Below are 18,053 nucleotides of genomic sequence, written 5' to 3' on the forward strand. Positions count from 1 at the left end.
TAACAAAATGTGGGGATTCATAGTCGTGAACGCCTTAAGCAACAAACCATCACCTTTTGATTATAATCCATTCTCAAACCTCACGATCAACCGCATCTTGATGCGCCAGGGGTACTTCCCGGGCATGCCTCTCAACCGCTAAAAATCACCTTGCCTCCCATGAAACAGGCCAACGTCCTCAACATCCCTTTCGGACTAGGCTACGAGCCCACCAATGAAGACATTCGGGAGATGGGTCTCCTTGTAAAGAAGCATAAAAAGCAATGGGTCATCCTCCGCCCATATCACTTGACCCTCAATGGCTATTTCGTCATCAAGGGAGACTTTGAACTTTACAGTGGCTTTCCTGAGCCAGTCTATGACCCAATAACAAAGGTCAAGCATCCGGGTATAGAAGTCTTTCAAGACTGCTATTTCATCCCTGATAACAACACCAATGTTGCATCAATCAAGTCTTAATCAACGCCTTGCCTTGACGGGCGAGTTGTGAGCCTCCTTTTCGGAGAAGACAACATCAAGCACGTCAACTACGACGACATCGTAAACATTGCTCTCAAAGACAACCAGTTCAACCTTACTGCCTTAATCTCTGATGCTAACTCAGAGAAAACTATCCAAGGCTGGAGGAAGACTTTCAAGTGGACCGATCGTCAAGGCCGCACTCTCAAGATCACAACTGGAGAAGGCCCCATGTTCAAGGAGGGAAGTGAAGACGAAACCAAGTCTGAGTCTGATGAGAATTCTGAGTAAGTGTCTGTCGTACGTAACACCTCTTCTTCATCTGGTCCTCTCTTTTTTCCATTATTATAGGCATTACTACTCTTCTTTGATGGTGAAGTTCGTTTAGGGATAGATCGTTGACTACTACGTGATTTCTCTGCTAAATTTCGTGCCATAGTAACGAATTAAAGTGCCCTAATTAATGGTTGTAAAACAAGTTTTTTGTCGCCTTACAGTCGTCTCTCATATTAGGGTTAGCCTCGCTTGACGTATGTGGTTATTTATCATTTCTCATATTAATATACGATATCAATACGATTGTAAGACGAGTCTCCGCTAAACCGCTATTGCTAACAACAAATAGAATGTCTACTTGTTAATTTTTTAAATGTAATTTATTTAAATATATACTGATATTTAATTTGTTAAATATGCATTATTACGCCTAATGACATATTACTTGTCATATGTCACACAAATTACAAATGACAAATTACAAAAGATAAAATGGAGTCCATTTTACATATGGGTGCAGGTTTTAAGTAGGTTGTTTATGGTTTTATGGTTTATTTTCTTCCAAACTCTCTAAAAAGCCCCAACTCTGATTACTGCAGCCAGAACAGTAACTCTTCCCATTTTTCCCATTTTTCCCTGCTTACCATTAGTATTTGGTTTTTTTCGCTGCTTTGTTCTATTGTCTCTCTATCTATCTATCTCTCATCTCATCTCTCTATCTTTATGTTCTCCTGAGAGTGAAATTTGACGACTGCCATTTTTGTTCTTCTTTCTTTTCGTTTGTGTATCTAATCTAATCTAATTCCACCATAGACACTTCCATTCTTCATCGCTGTTCCAGAACTTCCACTATTTTCGTCTTCCTGCAGTTTCTGCTTTTTCATTGAGGGTTGTTTTTTCATCGATGGTCACACTTCAGGTCAGTCTTTTTGCTTTTTTCCATATATTATTTATTTTTTGGTTTTTAATTGATTTCATGCAATCATTTGGGACTTTTTAAAGGTTTATTAATTGAATTGATTGCATGCATTAATTTGGACGAATTGAAGTTCTTCTGGGATATTTGCGTGCTTCGCTTTAATCTTTTCGAATTTGGCATGAGCAGGATTATTGAATGTGAGTTAGTTTAAGATAATCTATGGTTTAATTTTTGGATTAAGATTGATTGCATGCAGTGATTTGGCCATTTTTAGAGGTTTAGATTGTTATCTATTGTCGCGAATGAAGTGAGTCGGATTCTGTGTGACTTGTTTTTACCGTTTTTCTCTTTTACTTGTTTTCGTTAATCATCAGATGTTTAGCATTAGCATTAAGATTGTTATCAATGGTCCTAGATATGAACCATTGATAAGTAGTAATAGAGTTCAAGGTACTTAATTGATGATGCTTTTCTAGCTGTCTTTAAGAGAGACCAATTTCATGATTGCTTGCAAAGTTCCATGTGATTGATTGCCAAGGTGGCAAACTATGCATGCTCGTCCTTATTTTACAGCTTCATGGCTTAAAATGGGTCATTGATATCGAGAAGTCCATGATGGGCTTAACTCTTCTTCTGCCTTTTTTTTTGTTCCCCTGGGATCAAAACCGCACAGGAGTTTTTTGTGAATGTTCTTCACATTAGCTCCTTTCTGATTGTGCTCTCGGATTAACTATTTTATCTAGGACTTTAAATTGTGCTCTCGATACAGAGCACTTGGACCTTCTTAGGATGGATATTTTGAGGGGAATAGGATAAACGCAATATCCATATAGAGCTACAACTGCATCTTTTGGAGCTTGTTGACATTCTTGTGGAGAAACCTTCACAATATGCTAGGAGAGTTGAGGAGACATCGCTCATATTTAAGAATCTACATAACCTACTCAGCTAATTGCTTTCTCACTAGGTACTCTATAGATGAGTTGCTTTTCCCATTCTGTGTTTCATGTTCCTGTACTTCAGTAGTGGTTGACTTGTGCAATGAAATTTTGTCACTTCTAATTGTAGGCTAGAGCCACACTTATTCGCATTCTAGAGCTTAAAATACAACTGAGAAAAGAAGCTATTGAGGATATTTAAATGTGTGTTTTGTGTCCGTGATCATCTAATTCATTATATGCACAGTTATTAAAAGAAAATGATGAAACATCCTCTTCTTTCTTCTTTTTTTATACAAAAAGGCAGTGTTTGTTGAGATTCCTTTGCATGGCTGACCACTAAGATATTATGGCTAAATAAAATGTATTAAATGAGCTTCTACTCTAGAAGCATGTATTTTGGAAATTGTTCAGCATTTCAGAATGTTGAGACCATATGGAGGTAATGTATCACATGGCGGGGTGCCCGAAAGTCCGGTTATATTAGGTGGATTGCAAAATCTAAGAATGTGGAGTTAGACAACAAAATTAGTCCTGTGTTGTTAGCACGATGCATTGCGCACACTATTGTATTTGACCTAGCTTACGTCTAGCCATTAACTGAATGCTCAGATGATTCCCGGTAATTTAGGCAACTCCATGCCCTATTTCAAGCAATCATAAGTATTAATCTTTATGCAGGTTCCCGAAATTGCATGGCGAAAGCAAATCGCGAGTATCTCGATGAGCTTACCACCTCCAGCAGAAGCTACAAAATCCTATTTACAGACGATTAAGACGATTTGCATACTGGTAAGCAGGCTCTCAATGTTATTTTTTCATATGATTGCATCAGATATGACTATGATCTTTTCATGCCGGTGCTAAGGTATCTGATAGATATATTAATCAATAGAAATGGTTTGGTGGCAATCATCTCACACATTATTATTTAATTGATACTCTCTCCATCCCAATCATTTGTTTACGTTTGGTTACAATACCCATCACAAAAATATCGGTATTTTAACCAAAGGTAAACAAATGATTGGGACAGAGGGAGTATAACTTTCTTAAGAAAATATGAAATTAGCTTTTTCCATAGAAAAAACAACCTTTTGATGTCTGCTTTGTTAATCATTGCCACTGTATTAGATGTAAATTTTCGGCTGTGTTTCTTTGGACTGACTGCAGGATGAACTAGAAAACTCCTATAGCGAAATGCTTTAGCAGAACAAGGATTCACTCAATTGGTGAAGGTATCTCTTTGGACCGAGTGTTTTCGGCATTTTCGTTTATCTGTTCTTTAGTCAGTTATGACTGACAAGAAAACATAATTTGTGCGAGCAATCTAAATGTTTTGATTTATTGAAATTCCACAAACCCACCTTTCCCGTCACTCCTCTAAGTTGTTTAATTTCCTTCATTTAAGTTATTTCAAATCTTTACACACTAATATAAATGTTAATAAAAATCGTACTCTCTCTGCTGAGTGTTAAAGAAGACTGAGATTCATAATCTTTGAATATGGTAGTGACGGCCGTACACTTACCATCAGTCCATTCACTTTCTCGGTTCGTAGTGAGGGCTGATTTGATCTTGTGTGTTTGTTTTGGCAAATTTTATCAATTATGCCAAATTTTCTCATGTTGAAAGTTAGAATGCTGGTTATTTTTGAACCTCGCCAGTTCCCTGTGAACTGTTCAGTTGCATCGAGCAATTAAGTATTGCTATATATTTGCTTAAGAAATGATTAAGAGTATAATTACCTTCGTTTTGTTCAAATTCAGAGTGAGTGTAGGAGGGATAGTGGAGAGTTGTTATAAACATGATATTCACAAATGAATAGAAGAAATGCCCTTGGTTTACAAGCACAATATTAAGACATATTACAACCGTTAAATGAGTCTTACCCTTACCGAGACAAAAGCGCTTCTCCCAAATACTCGTGGCTGAAGTAGTAGTCATGGCCCTAGCGGAGTAGAGAAAAAAGTGGATGCTTATGGGCATAAGTGAGGTTGAACAAAAGTGATAGTGCAGAGGAGGCCATTATTGATGAGAGAAATGGGAACTACTACGCTCTTCAGCCAAACTTGGGCACCAATCATAAGAAAGAAGGCGCCATTCTTGACATTAACCCATAACTGGGCAGTTCTATTAGAAAATCTGTTTCAAGAGACAGATCTTTTTGTGAATTATAGCACAGTTATTGCCTGATATATCTCAATTGTGTTTTCCACCACCCTTGATGTTTTACTACTGTAAACCATGAGATTGATTTTGCCCCAGAAATATTGAGACTTCTAACCAAATTGAACTTATGCTAACTCTCAACTGTTAGGCAAAAATATATCTTCGGTACTTTATGGGTCATTCGAGTCTCCTATATTTCGACACAGAGTTGGAGTTACGAAGCCATAGGCGAGAGTCCGTGCTACTCTGAATCTGTATTTTTCTGGAAGTGTAAGTGAAATTCTCCGCCTTTATTAGTTTTAATCCTCCTTTGTCATTTCTTGTTTTTCCAACATGTTATGATTTATACCAAGTCACTGATCATTCTTGATGCTATTGCCATGAAAATGCTATGATTCACAGCAGCTCACTTTGTCAGGAATTTAGTGATCTATTTTGCTTTATCCTATCTCCCCATCTTTATATCTTTTGAAGTCGAGTGATTATGAGCAGAGACTTACATTCATTCACTTTAAGTGCATTATATGAAGGGAATTTTATAGGACTTTAAAATTTAAATCCAAATGGACTAGATTAGGAGCATTAAAACCATCTTACTCATTAGCAGTAGCCATCTTAAAGTATCTAGGCTATGTCAGTTACGATTTTATCCCATTAATATTGTCTTTATTTTTATAGTTATATCATGTGAGACGGACAGGATTTGAACCCTCATGAGTACCGCCACTCATGACTTTACCAAATGTTGGAGTATTAACATTTGAAGAGAACATGTCATGCCGAAGTTCTGTGATGTGTGTAATTACTTATGCAGGTTAAGTCATTTAGGACGAAGGAAGAGGTCGATGAATGACTTCTTACGAACCTAGTGCACAGTCCATGAGCACTGCATTTCAAAGAGAAAAATGGAACAATCGGCTACGGTATTCAAACTAACACGACAACAGTCTTTATAAGAGGCAAAATTGAAGACCCTACCATCAAATTCCAACTCCCATTTCAGCTTCTGCTGAATGCGAAATTGCTAGATTTCTGATCAAAGGAATTGGCCCGACTTGCTTAAAGTACTGTTAGCAGTTTATTTAGCCATTCATTTTGTTTAAATTACATTGTGTGTTTATAAATAAGGACTCCTTTGTTGTTTGGATAATGGCCAGGCCCAAATTTCAGCTGGACAGTCGGTTTGACCGAATTCGCACACCCTCCAGCAGATCCCTTCTCAACCATGGAATCCAGTGGTCTAACCTTTTCAGTTCAGACTGGTATTTTTATCCCTATCCATTGTCATTTTGATCTTTGGTACAATTCTACGAGACTATATCTTAACTATTGTATGTGCCTTAACGATAACTGGCATGTAAAAAAAATGACATATTTTCTGGATGTGGAATTTCATGTCAAAGCTCTTATCCGTTACTTGCTCGCCCCTTTGATTATTTGTTGAATTATCAGTTGTAGGTAATTATGTGGCTATTGATGATGATGCTAGGTGGTTCATGTGGAAAAACAAGTCTGGTAAATAGTTAAAGATGGTTTTTGGTGATGAATCTGGTGAAGATTTTAGAAACTTCTCTGCTTAATTATTGTTATTTATTATAGTTATATTGAATAGATGACACCATGACAAAGTATCCTATCTATTATATCTATTGTACTCACTTTTACTATTTGAAATTGATCTGTTTAATTTTGGCGCAAGTGAGCAATTTTGAAAGGAGAGTATGTTATATAGGAATGCACAAGTGAATAGTGCTACACTATGCCTGATTTCAAATGGTGATGGTACAAATGACCATGAGAAAATAAAATCATGACAAATTTACAATTGGGTAATTCCATTGAATCGCCAAAAAAAAGAAAAACGGGAATCGTCAAATAACATGATGATGTATCAAGATATGTAGGCATGGTCATTATTACCAATTGGCAAGATTATTACCTCTGAACTTCGAGGTTCAAGTTCATTTATTTAGGAGATATAAGAGAGAAGGCTTTTACCGAACTGATACATATAGCTGAACGGACGTTTGGCAAGTGACTCTGATATTTATATCAAAGTGCTATATTCCTTGTCTACTTAATATGACCATGTTTTGCAGGTTGAAAAACATCATATTTATCTCTATCCTGCATTGTAAGTAGCACATTCAGAGTTTCATACTTACTCTATGGTGCAAGCACATATCAAGTTACCTCGATTCGAGACAATGTTACTGAAGGAAATGTAGATCTATATACATATTAAACATACTCATATATGTCTAATTAATTTGTCATAAAATTAAAACGGATTTTATGCATGCAAACATTAATAAAAGAGAAGAGAAATAATGTCCTTACATTCAATATTTCGGCTATATTGGGCACAAGAGAGATCACCTTTCTCTTCTTGTTCTTGAGCTATTCCAAATGGAAGAACAAAGATCTAAGAATAAGATCTCTCCCTAAGCTTTATACCCAAGGCTTTCTCTTAATTAGAATTAATATTATGAGTACTAGATAATATTAATTCTTGTGAAAAATGACCCAAAAATATGGTTTGTGCTCTTGAATATTCGGTCAAGAGTAAGGGGATTTTGGAGTTTATTTCTCTAGAATTCTCATAAATTATAGAGAGTATTTTTAATTTTCTTACACTAGAAAATAAGATGTTGAAGGAATGAATTGATTAGGAAAAGAAAAACTCTTTCTTTTCTCTTCATTTGGCCGAAATAATGGCATTGGGTAGGTTGCCCAATAGCTTTCATTTTTGCTCTTCACAAGAGACCAAGCATGCAAAGCCAACTACCCATTGTTATGATTGTGTTTCCATTTAAAATAAATAACACAATATAAACTATATGTCCACCCACATTTTCGGTTTTAAGACATAAAATGGAGAATCCATTTTATTTTTGTCATTTGTCAAATTTGTCACATGTGACATGTTACATGACATGTCACAATGTAATGTATTTTTAACATATTAAAAATCACATACTCATAAAATATGTCATTTTACAAAATCGACTAGTAATTCGTAATTACTTGTACCAAAAATGTTTCCAAATTATAAACTACAACAATCTGTATTTATAATAAATTATTCATTCCGTTTTAATTGTTTCTTTAAACAATAATTTCATCCGAGTAATGATACAATTCAATTACTCCGACCGTATCTCATTTAATCACATTTCAATTTGATACGTAAATTTTACTTCCAAAATCGTCCGTCAATTTTTCAAGTAATTTAATTAACTCGTAACGTTATACGATTAATTAAATAATCAATTAAGAGTGTTGCCCTATAGGTATGACCTAGGGGGTCAACTGATCACCACCGTCGCACGACAGTAATGTCAAACTCTAGTCAGCCAATCATTACCGATATATGTTGACCAGTTGACAGTATAAATACTTCCCAATTGTATTCTTTAAAATGAGATTTAATAATGATATTTAAATCATGTAATCGCACTATTGTTGAGGACACATTTCCTAACAATCTCCCACTTGTCCTCGACAAGTGTGCACCACCAATTCTCTTGTCCTATTACTATCTCCCACTCAATGCAAGGTGTCTTTCGGTCGTACTTGCAAGTGATCATATCGAGAGTGGTTTCCTCGATCCGGAGAATAACCGATTGACCGGATTTATCCACTCGGATACCTTCCGAGCGTGGCCACGTATTTCCGTTCATTACTCCTCGAGTGGCCCTGAGATATTGTTTTAACCCTGACAAGGGGGTGGACAATTCCTATCGCACTCATTCCCTTCGACTAGCCACAGCCATCATAACCCAAAATATGCCCATTTGACCCCATTTACGAAGGTCGTAGTAACACAAATCAAAGTTAATCTGAAACTGAGCCATCTTAGGTGAATAGTCTTTAGTCAAAAGAATCGACTCATTTGAATACTATAGCAGCTCTCGCCACGACCAGGCTATATAAATTTGCCAGAACTCTATAAGCGGTCATTAGGCCCGACAAAAAGTTCCTAACAGTCTGCCTATGTGATCGACTAGTCATCTCACATGACTCTATGGCATTTGAACTTGCCATCAATCGCATCACACTCTAGTCACTTCGAGACGTCACCTCATACAAGTGACTATGGGCGAATACAATGTTAATCCGTGTTCACTTTAACGGGGTTCAATTGTCACTACAACCCGTTTGGATGTAACAAAGTATAAAAGGAGTTTTTAAAGAAAAACTCGAACGACAAATGCGATTATCACATATGAATAGTCAATGCCTGATTACTATTTCATATCCTATAATCTAATTTGATCTTGTACGTAGTTGTTCATTTCAATTCAATTGAAATGACATGACTCATCATGTTTAGCCTTTGAGAAGGCTTTGGTTAGTAGGTTTTATCAATTTCTTGTACCTTACTCAACCTTACTACATACTTGTTTTCCTTTGTAATGTATACATTTGCATCACAAAACTTTCTGAGTACGTGTCGAGATCCAATCAAGACATAGGCCTTCTATCCTTATAACAGCTCCCACTGATTTCGCAGTGTGCGGGACTCTTCCTTCTTGCACATCTCATGATCGCAAGTGTACTCAATTTCCGTTATAAATATCTCTCATTGTTCTTTATTGCCTAGAACGATTCTAGAAAATCTACTTCTTAATTAACTTTGCCACAATGGTATCTTAACCATCCTAGTGTGTTTTGATTATGGTTTTGTCGGAAACCATGCGCAATCTCAATTGTCAATTGTCACTTGTGTAACACCCTTACACAAAATTGCATCATAAACACTTTGCATTATAGCCTTAATGCTTCTGCAAGCACTTAAGGACAATCTTTATGGCGTACTTGGCAAAGATTACTTAAATTCGATTTTGAAAACAATTCATCATACTCAAAGCATATGAAGTGTTATACATCATTATTCATTTAATTGATTCGGCAGCGGAAGCAAATGAAATCAATCAAATATGTTCAATTTAATTGAACTAGTCATGAATCTTATCAACATAAGACTTCTTACTGATGCTTATATCATGTGGATTTATCTTCATAAATCCGGATATTGAAGATGTATTATAATACTCCAAAAGTCTTAAATCATTCGCAATGATCAATATGTCATCCACATATCGGACTAATTAAAACTTCCGTAACTCCCACTAAACTTCATGTATAAACACAACTTCTCGACTTATCGAGAAATGTTTTATCACATGATCCAAAATGTTGATTCCAACTCATTGATGTCCTACTTAAGATCCTCTCTTAAGTTTCACATTATCTTAGGATTGCAAGAATCTTCAAAACTCAAGATATGTATTGAATACATTCCTTCTAATTGAAGAAGTGGGTTTTAGATTCACTCGCTATGTATTTCATAATAACGAAACACAATCCCTAAGAAGATCCCAATAGGCTTAAGCATTTCAATTGGTGCAAAACCCTTTGCAACCAATCTTGCTTGAAATATCTCTTTATTAGTGCAAAACCCTTTGTCACTAATCAAGCCCTTTTGTTTCGGATTTTTATGGCTCTAAGCCTTGTATTGAGTTGTGACTTAAACACTCTTATGTAAGTCATATGTTCATTACTTTCTAGAAGTAATCAATTTGAATCAAACGATTTCTTTGTAAGTTATAAGCTCTTTACTTTCTTAAAAGTAACATGAATCCATCATTTTTATCAATTTGACGAATTTAACCTCCTAGGTTTTAAAGAAACAACATCTTACACAAAAACGTCTCATGTAGCCAAGAAAGACCAGTTTCTTGCGACATAACATTCTTTGTGGCTCTTGAATAATTTTCTCCCACTCTGTCTTCTAGAAATAAACTTATATTTTAGAAAGACAGACTTCACGAGCCGCAAAACCCGTCGTACTCGTGTTAATTGAAGAGGGAAAAATGAGCATTTGTTTCTTTGTGAAAACTTACAACCATGGTACCCTTACCATTTCATATCTCATATGATTCGATTTAGTGGAAAAATAATTTAGACAAAAATGATAAAATCCCCAAAAGGATCAAGTAACTCAAAGTAACTTGATTGAAATCCAAACCATATCGAATAGCGTTTGATTTCTTATCTAATCACACATTATTCCATAATGCGTGCTAGGAGAGATTAACTTGTGATACTATATCACATTTCCTTTGCTTATATCAAAGTCTTCACTTTGATAATCCCATCACGACTAAATCGTGATTCCTTGAACTCTAAGAAATTCTTCAAAGATTTCTCTATTTACCTTATTAAGTGAACATATTATCGTCAACTTAAATCGTTGGTAAAAGAAAATGATCAACCTATTTTGGATCGATGATTTACAAACTCGATCTCCTTTTCAACCAAAAGGCACGAGACATCTTGCTTTGAATACAAGATACGCATACACCATTAACAACCTAATGGTTTCAAGAGTACTCGATAACTCTTTGCGTTCATCATTCCAAAATTTAAGGTTTAATCTTGGGTTACCAATTTGAGTCTTACATCATCTTCATGATATATCATTCTAGTTTGGTTTAGAATATAATCACCTTGATGATGGGCTAGCCATACATCAAATCATGGTGTAAAGGGTCACAAAGGTGAAAACCTCTTTTGTATCTTAACAAGTTTATATTCTTATTTAGAGTTTATGCACTTAATAGTCATAATTAAGTACAACTTTAAATCCAAAAACTAGATTGAGTACACAATTACTCTGTCTCTCGATATCATTGTTGCTAGTCGTCATATTCTAATCATCCTATGTATCAAGTACAATGATGAAAACCTCCATTGGTTTCTAATATAGACGAAGTAGTACTTAGCAAAATTTTATGTTTAATCAAATAAACATTTTTAAAGAAGAAGGTCCCATTAGATGTCCCACAACTAACTTGTTGATTCTTCAATAATTTGGGGTAGTTTCCTTTCTCGTGTCCAACATTTTAAGACAATGGAAACTTTATCGGTCGGGATTGATAGGTTTAGTATCGTTATTCTCAACAACTTTACCATTAACATTACCTTGTATCAATTCCATTATAATCTTTACTTCTTGAACCTCGTCCTCATCTTAACGGTTTAAGAGAATGCTCCCACTCATTTCAATGAGTCTTTGCTTTGAGAAGCAAAATTGAATTCATGAAGATTACTCTTCATTTGTTCGTTTTAATCTTAAAACTTTCATTGAAGTGGTTGCGCTATTTTGGTCATTTACGAATTCTGACAAAACTAATTACCAAAACAATTTATCGCTTCAAGGTACTTAATTCATTTAAGTATATGAATAACAATCCATTGTAAGTAGATGTGTTAGTCAATAATCAAAAACCTGTTTGATAATGAATAACTTTAATCTATACTCTTTACAAGAGATCCTTATCAATGGTTCATTTGAGGTTTTAGAAGCAAATTCATATTTGTCTTTAGTTACGATATTTTAATGGAGATTTGAATCAAAAACGAAATGATATCGTATATGAATTGGGTAAAGAAATAGAACAATATAAAAACGGAATAGTGGAAAACTTAACATTTATCGTTTTATTAATACTTGGAAAAACAAGTATAGCATTTACATAGTGACCTCTACCCAACTATGATAAATGATTCCAAGACCCAAATTCATATCGACTTAGGCACGGTATGGCCGATGAAACCCTTATCAATATAACTCGGTGGATTAACGCTTTAATCGATTCTACTTTTAGAACTCTTGGTCGATAAAATTACTCTAATATTTATCTATAGCCCGGAACACATGCAACTACGGTCGCGAATACTTCCGTTGAGCTCAATCCAAATTTCGAATAAATGTGTCCATGATCCAAATCCACATCAACTTGGGCACGGTATGGCCGATGAAACCCTCATCAACATGAATTCGGTGGATTGACATTTATCACCCACTTCCCCTACGTAACAAGGTTTGTACCCCGGTAGGGCCGAGTGCACTCCCTCACGAAATAGGTTTTCATGGTTTCTACTATTTGGTAAGGCTATGTCTCAATTGTTTTGTTTTAGCGAGAGGTCATGTCAATTTATTATCTATCACGTTTTAAGTGAACTAAAGCGGTGAACTACGATAATTCGAATTGACACGGTCGATAAACTCGATAAAATAAGACAATGCATGTTTAGTTATGGCGATTTAGCGATGCATGTGACATAAAATAAAATGCAAGCATAAAAATAAATAAATCCTAGTATGGCCTTTCCTAAAATAGAAAAACTATTAATCTATTACATATTCGGAAACCAACTCCATTGGTCCCTTGAACTTCGGTTGTAGCACGCATCTCGAGGTAACACCGTCTTTATGTATCGCCATTCTTGAAGTAATCCGTCTTTTGGAACTCCGGAATGAATAAAATTACATAATAAATTACATAATTTCCTATTATACATTTGTAACTAGAATAAAATAAATCTATTAAATTACAAAACGGTGATACGAGATCACAATAAAAATTACAACCGAATCGATATTCCCATACATTTCGGAAATACCAATTAAAATCTAAGGCCATACTAAGTAAAATTACATAATTCAAAATTACATAAATTAAAATTATGACAATCATAAAGAAAATGCAGCATTATATTATGTATGAACATGCTCAATTTTTATGCTAAATCGCCTTTTAATTTGCCAATATCGTATATTACTCGGTTTTTACGGATTCGCGTGATTTCAACATTTTATAATCACAAAAATACATAAACTCATATTTATGCATAAGTTAATTACCCTAACCTCTTAGGACTCAAAATATAGTCTTCACTAATAATTTGACCATAATTAACTTTTATTTACTTAAATTGTTCATAAATGGACCAAAAATTACAAAAATAAGCTATTTAACTTCAAATAAATCCAAAATTTCAAATAAATTTGAAATTTGAAATTTAAATTCATGAACATTCTGGAAAAATTCCATGACACTCATAATGTTCAAAATCTTAGGTTAAAAATTTCGAAAATTTTCCGGAAAAACAATGTTGCGGTTTATCGATATTTAATAAAATAATCATAAAAACATGGAAAAAAAATTTTCATTAACTTTTCATTTTAGATCTGGAAAAATATAATAAAATGCAACATTAGACGTTTTTCCTAAGTCATAGATTATGTTTTATTAATTTTTCAACTAATAATGTCACTATTTATGTCATTTTTCTTCAAAAATTCATAAATCATGCTAAAAGACTTCTTTATAGCCAATTATTTTACACACATCTTGTAAAATTGCATGTGACAACATATAAATTTTCTATGACCAGATTCGAAATTTAACTCATATTAACCTATTTTTCTCTTAAATCCGAATTTAATAATAAAAAATTCATTTTTCGAGCATAACAAGTGCAAAAATTATGAAAATTTACAGGTTATCTCAAAATAATATATGTAACAACATATCCAAAAACCAAGTGAAAATTCGAAGTATAGCTAATTTTCGACCAAAAATGACATTTTTACTCATAAAATCACATTTAAATGTCATTATTATTAAATATGAACAATAAAAATCCGAAAAATTAACCAAAATATCCTAAAACACTTTAGGACCAGAAATATTATCATGCATGTAATTATTTCGTGATATATCATAATAACACAAATTTTTCAAGTTTTATTTTGTTATTCATATAACTCGGAAAAACTTTTAACCAATTTGCATGCAAACAACCGTGGCGCTCTGATACCAATTGAAGGAAATGTAGATCTATATACATATTAAACATACTCATATATGTCTAATTAATTTGTCATAAAATTAAAACGGATTTTATGCATGCAAACATTAATAAAAGAGAAGAGAAATAATGTCCTTACATTCAATATTTCGGCTATATTGGGCACAAGAGAGATCATCTTTCTCTTCTTGTTCTTGAGCTATTCCAAATGGAAGAACAAAGATCTAAGAATAAGATCTCTCCCTAAGCTTTATACCCAAGGCTTTCTCTTAATTAGAATTAATATTATGAGTACTAGATAATATTAATTCTTGTGAAAAATGACCCAAAAATATGGTTTGTGCTCTTGAATATTCGGTCAAGAGTAAGGGGATTTTGGAGTTTATTTCTCTAGAATTCTCATAAATTATAGAGAGTATTTTTAATTTTCTTACACTAGAAAATAAGATGTTGAAGGAATGAATTGATTAGGAAAAGAAAAACTCTTTCTTTTCTCTTCATTTGGCCGAAATAATGGCATTGGGTAGGTTGCCCAATAGCTTTCATTTTTGCTCTTCACAAGAGACCAAGCATGCAAAGCCAACTACCCATTGTTATGATTGTGTTTCCATTTAAAATAAATAACACAATATAAACTATATGTCCACCCACATTTTCGGTTTTAAGACATAAAATGGAGAATCCATTTTATTTTTGTCATTTGTCAAATTTGTCACATGTGACATGTTACATGACATGTCACAATGTAATGTATTTTTAACATATTAAAAATCACATACTCATAAAATATGTCATTTTACAAAATCGACTAGTAATTCGTAATTACTTGTACCAAAAATGTTTCCAAATTATAAACTACAACAATCTGTATTTATAATAAATTATTCATTCCGTTTTAATTGTTTCTTTAAACAATAATTTCATCCGAGTAATGATACAATTCAATTACTCAGACCGTATCTCATTTAATCACATTTCAATTTGATACGTAAATTTTACTTCCAAAATCGTCCGTCAATTTTTCAAGTAATTTAATTAACTCGTAACGTTATACGATTAATTAAATAATCAATTAAGAGTGTTGCCCTATAGGTATGACCTAGGGGGTCAACTGATCACCACCGTCGCACGACAGTAATGTCAAACTCTAGTCAGCCAATCATTACCGATATATGTTGACCAGTTGACAGTATAAATACTTCCCAATTGTATTCTTTAAAATGAGATTTAATAATGATATTTAAATCATGTAATCGCACTATTGTTGAGGACACATTTCCTAACAGTTACAACCCAACTTTTTCTAAGTCTTGTGACAAGATTCATAACTATTTGCACTAGTCCACCAATTGACATGGTTAACACTTTATCACAACTCAAGAATTGTTGGTCTTTTAACTTTGTTATAGTAGTTGAGGTCATTTTGTTAGCACTTGCCTTTAGTTGGCATAATTTCTCTTGGTATTAGCTCTCTGCTACCGCTTTGAATGGACATTTAGTTCATTCATTGTTTAAGAAGTCATGATCTACTCAGAACGATGTCTAAAAGATGAGAGTTGTTGTACGGGAAGATTCACTTATATAGATGCGTAGGAAAATCATTTGACTTGTTCTGTTGATAGTAGTTGATACTATTACACAAGTGGCACATGGTTATGTTATTATTGTTTATATGGGTTTTAGATTATGTGGCTGTTTTAGATTAGATAGTCACAATGGTGTTAGATTTACTTCATCTTTTCAGTTACCATTGCCGTAATAAATTCTAGCTAGATACTACCCTTTATCGGCTTAGACATTTTTAACATTTATGGTCCTTTACATGACCAGGTGGTGGTTGTTGACCCCGAGGCCTATACATATGACGACGAGGTCCTAAAGAAAGAAGAGACCATGAGGAAGCCAGGACTTGTTGAAATTTATCCAGGAGAGGACTCATTCATATTCACTGTTGAGTCTACTGGTGGAGTCAATGCATCTCAACTGGTTCTTAATGCAATCGAAATTCTAAAGCAAAAGCTAAACGGAGTTCGTTTAGCCGAAGATGGAGTAGATGCCGATGATTTTGGAGAGTTAGGCGCTCGTATGAGATGAAGTTGATTATCAACTGGTAAAATGTGATGTCGATTGTAGTTTCTCAGAACTAGCATTCTATTTAACTAACCAAGTCAGGACATTAACCTTTGTAAAAGCTGAAGGTGGTCAATTAATACCGGTTTTAGGTGCCAAACTTCGTTCTTGTTTGCTTGGGCTAACAATTGATGTTCCACTTTGGGAACTAAAAGACTTGAAAGAGTTGGAGAATAAGATTATGCTTCCTACGGTCCGGTTTCTGATAAGTAACTTGATTGAGCTAATAAATTCTGATTCTACTGGATTAGATTTCATAGAAAGTCATGATAAAACTTTGGAGATGGGGCTCATTGTTATGAAATGTATTCTTACTGATCCACTTCTACTCTTTTATGAGGAAGAAGAATTGGATGATGTCCTCATTGAAATTGGAAAAGGGATCTGTGAACTTGGAACAATTTTTCGCTACTACTCTGCCAAAATATACAGTGAGAACATTCATCATAGTGTGGTGGAAAAAATTGTCTGCCTGTAAGTAATGCTCATCTAAAATATTCTGAACTATTACCGTCCCAGCTACCTGAATTTGAAGTGGGATTTTCAGAGTCTTATAATAAATTTGAAGAAATTGAAGGATGACAAACGTGACTACTCAGCATCTTCTATGCATTAAATTGAATGACTTTTTGATGAATTAACCGTATACAATTCATTTCTGGAAGATATTTCATTCAAGCATGATGAACAAGAGAATTTGAAAGAGCTTAAAATTCTGATTCTGAACATAGCACACAAAGTTGAAAATGTGAGACACCTTTAAGGAGGTTTCAGAATGGTTCTTCGAAATGCGTTTAGCTGATGTCACGGAAGAGCTTAAATTGATCGAAGAAGAGACCGCCACGACTAAGATAATCCCGAATGTAATTGTGACATCTATAAAGAGCAAAGCAGAAGTTAATAAGTAATAACCCAGAATTGAAAGAAAAACCCGAAGCCCCACTGATTATGAAACAAGCCACGAAACATGGTAAAGCAATAGACGTATGAATGATAGGTTTCGAGGACAAAGAAGAAAATTTAATGAAACGGCTATGTACAGGGTCGTGATCATTAGAGATCAACTCCATAGTTGGCGTGCCGGGTTCAGACAAAACAACTTATTGCCGTGAAAGTGTGTGAAGGTATTGCTCCATCTTTCACTACTCATGCTTGGTGTTATGTTTCTCAAATTATAAAAAGAAAAAGTTGCTCCAGCTCATCATAAGTCAGATAATTGGCCCTTGTAATAATCTTCATGAAGTGAGAACAGTGGATTTAGCTATAAAGCTAAATTATTTGATTGTCCTAGACGATTTATGGGATATTGAAACATGGAGTGCATTGAAAAGTTGTTTTCCACCTAGCAACATTGGCGGTAGAATCTTGATGACAAGCAGGTTCAAACCCATTGGTTTGCTACTTAGTGGTGGTGGTGTACGTCTTGAACTCTTGTCATTATGGAATGAGACAAAAGCCTACTACGAGTATTATGTATTCTTCCGTCGTCGTTT

The 18,053-nt window shown here is 34.3% G+C and overlaps 1 long non-coding RNA gene across 6 annotated transcripts; it reads left to right on the forward strand.

Moving 5' to 3' along the window:
* The first annotated feature begins 1,414 nt into the window (after window positions 1–1,414).
* On the forward strand, window positions 1,415–17,306 carry LOC141642802 (uncharacterized). 6 transcript variants are annotated; one of them, XR_012543449.1, is made up of 7 exons: window positions 1,415–1,654; window positions 3,274–3,384; window positions 3,766–3,830; window positions 5,579–5,828; window positions 5,922–6,279; window positions 16,261–16,540; window positions 16,716–17,306. It is a non-coding gene; the product is annotated as an uncharacterized LOC141642802 (long non-coding RNA). The 6 variants fall into 6 exon arrangements; XR_012543446.1 differs by lacking the exon at window positions 16,716–17,306 and having other exon boundaries at window positions 5,922–6,026; window positions 6,217–6,279; window positions 16,261–16,621; XR_012543445.1 differs by lacking the exon at window positions 16,716–17,306 and having other exon boundaries at window positions 16,261–16,621.
* Window positions 17,307–18,053: the final 747 nt, after the last annotated feature.

Source organism: Silene latifolia, chromosome 2 (genome assembly GCF_048544455.1).
Source record: "Silene latifolia isolate original U9 population chromosome 2, ASM4854445v1, whole genome shotgun sequence".
NCBI lineage: Eukaryota > Viridiplantae > Streptophyta > Magnoliopsida > Caryophyllales > Caryophyllaceae > Silene > Silene latifolia.